The following is a 2,500-nucleotide window of genomic DNA, read 5'->3' as shown; positions in this document are numbered from 1 at the left end:
TCACTTGGCGCCATGCCCCAGTCTCTCCACAGCCTGACCCCTGCGTGTCACGTGGCCTGCCCCTGGCGCAAGCGCAGAGGACTGAGCTGCCTCTCAAGCAGAGAAACAAGAAGAAGAGCGGCAGCCTTCGCTGGCCAAAGGCCATCTGCTGCCGCTCGATCGGGCTCGATCAGGCGAGATATATGTGGCCGACCGGCCTAGAGCGCAAACCTGTGCTGCTCAGGGTGGGCAGCTTCCCAGCAGGAGGATGTGTCTTGAAAGTCGACAGAGGCAAGAAGGCGCACTCCCTCAGCCCGCTCCAACCTCTGGATTCCTGCGAATTTCAGAAGAGAACTCTGGGGCAGCATGGCTTCTGTCATCTCCCAACAGCCTCTCTGTTCTTGCTATGTAAATACCTTTACATCCCCCGGACTGAGCATGTCTGTTTTTTTATTTTTATTTTGCTGAGGTGTGGTGCCTTCAACGACCGACAGGTGGCAGGAGAGCACTTTCTCCAACTGTGAAGGGGACTTTTTTCACTTCCTGAGTAGACTGGGCTCAGTGACATATGCCACCAAGCCAGCCACTAGAAAATGCAGGTTTTGCAGCCGTGGGCCAGTGGGGGTTTAAGGGCAGGTGTGCCTCCGGCGTCTCTGGCAGACAGCTCCAGTTGCAAGGCAGCAGAAGAGAACAGGGAGGCTTGCCGGGCGCTGCATTCGGGGGCCCCCACGAGGTTTTCCGCAAGCCTTACACTCTGAAATGTGCTAAAAAAAATGAGCCCGGCTTGTCAGGAGTGGGATTTGAACCAACGCCTCCAATCGGAGACCAGAACACCCAGATGCAGGGAAGAGCTGCGCCTCTTGAGTCTGGCGCCTTAGACCACTCGGCCACCCTGACAGCTATGGGCAGGATTGGGGAAGATTCTTCAGTACCCAATGTCGCCACGTGCCAGCGCCGGTTTTCATGCCCTGATCTCTGCATCAAAAGTACCCAAACACTCACTTAAGGACCCAGGGATGGCAGGAAACACCCACTGATGGAGCCAGTGGACAGTTTGCAGGGTGCAAATAAGGGCTGGCCTCAGATCACTCATGGCGTAGTGCCGACCTGTCCATACCTGTCGAAACCTGCCTGCGGTCAAATGTGTCCGATTGACATTGTGGAAATAAAAAGAAACCAGCACCATGTTTCTGCCCGGTCTCGAACCGGGGACCTTTCGCGTGTTAGGCGAATGTGATAAGCACTACACTACAGAAACAGCTCTGGTAGGCTGCGCTCTAGTGTGCTGGGACAGCTTTCAGTTGAAAGGCTTTGTGGCACTGATGTCTCATGGGGCCCGCTGGTACCTGCCAGGTGGCACACACCAACGTGAAAGTTTGGCGCAAGCCTGCGCCGGACCTACATGGCAGCACTCACAGCACCTCACACACAGGCTGCAGACACATACAATAGACCAAGCTGGATGCAACAGTGGCGCGAGCCATGGCAGTCCCCACCCAGAAGGCATGTCCAAACCTTTATACATCAGCTCGCCGCCAGCGCATCATTACAAAGGAGGGGGAATTTCCAACACTGCCTCTTGGGCCATGGGCTTAAAAGAAGCCAACCATTGGCGACGGGCATCGAACCAGATACGGTCACGCACAAACTATTTTTGGGGGGGAATTGGGGACTCTGTGTTTTTTGTTTTCGGCGCTCCAAAAAAAAGGGCTCGTCCGGGCGAGAATCATACCCCTAGACCAACGAGCCACCGCATGCAGAGAACAGTGAGGGGGAGGGGGGTGGTCTGCTTACCTCACTTGGCGCCATGCCCCAGTCGCTCCACGGCCTGACCCCTGCGTGTCACGTGGCCTGCCCCTGGCGCAAGCGCAGAGGACTGAGCTGCCTCTCAAGCAGAGAAACAAGAAGAAGAGCGGCAGCCTTCTCTGGCCAAAGGCCATCTGCTGCCGCTCGATCGGGCTCGATCAGGCTCGATCAGGCGAGATATATGTGGCCGACCGGCCTAGAGCGCAAACCTGTGCTGCTCAGGGTGGGCAGCTTCCCAGCAGGAGGATGTGTCTTGAAAGCCGACAGAGGCAAGAAGGCGCACTCCCTCAGCCCGCTCCAACCTCTGGATTCCTGCGAATTTCAGAAGAGAACTCTGGGGCAGCATGGCTTCTGTCATCTCCCAACAGCCTCTCTGTTCTTGCTATGTAAATACCTTTACATCCCCCGGACTGAGCATGTCTGTTTTTTTATTTTTATTTTGCTGAGGTGTGGTGCCTTCAATGACCGACAGGTGGCAGGAGAGCACTTTCTCCAACTGTGAAGGGGACTTTTTTCACTTCCTGAGTAGACTGGGCTCAGTGACATATGCCACCAAGCCAGCCACTAGAAAATGTGGGTTTTGCAGCTGTGGGCCAGTGGGGGTTTAAGGGCAGGTGTGCCTCCGGCGTCTCTGGCAGACAGCTCCAGTTGCAAGGCAGCAGAAGAGAACAGGGAGGCTTGCCGGGCGCTGCATGCGGGGGCCCCCACGAGGTTT

The sequence above is a fragment of the Ambystoma mexicanum genome, chromosome 2q (genome assembly GCF_040938575.1).
Source record: "Ambystoma mexicanum isolate Mex_15411 chromosome 2q, UKY_AmexF1_1, whole genome shotgun sequence".
NCBI lineage: Eukaryota > Metazoa > Chordata > Amphibia > Caudata > Ambystomatidae > Ambystoma > Ambystoma mexicanum.
Note: the sequence above shows the minus strand (reverse complement) of the source record.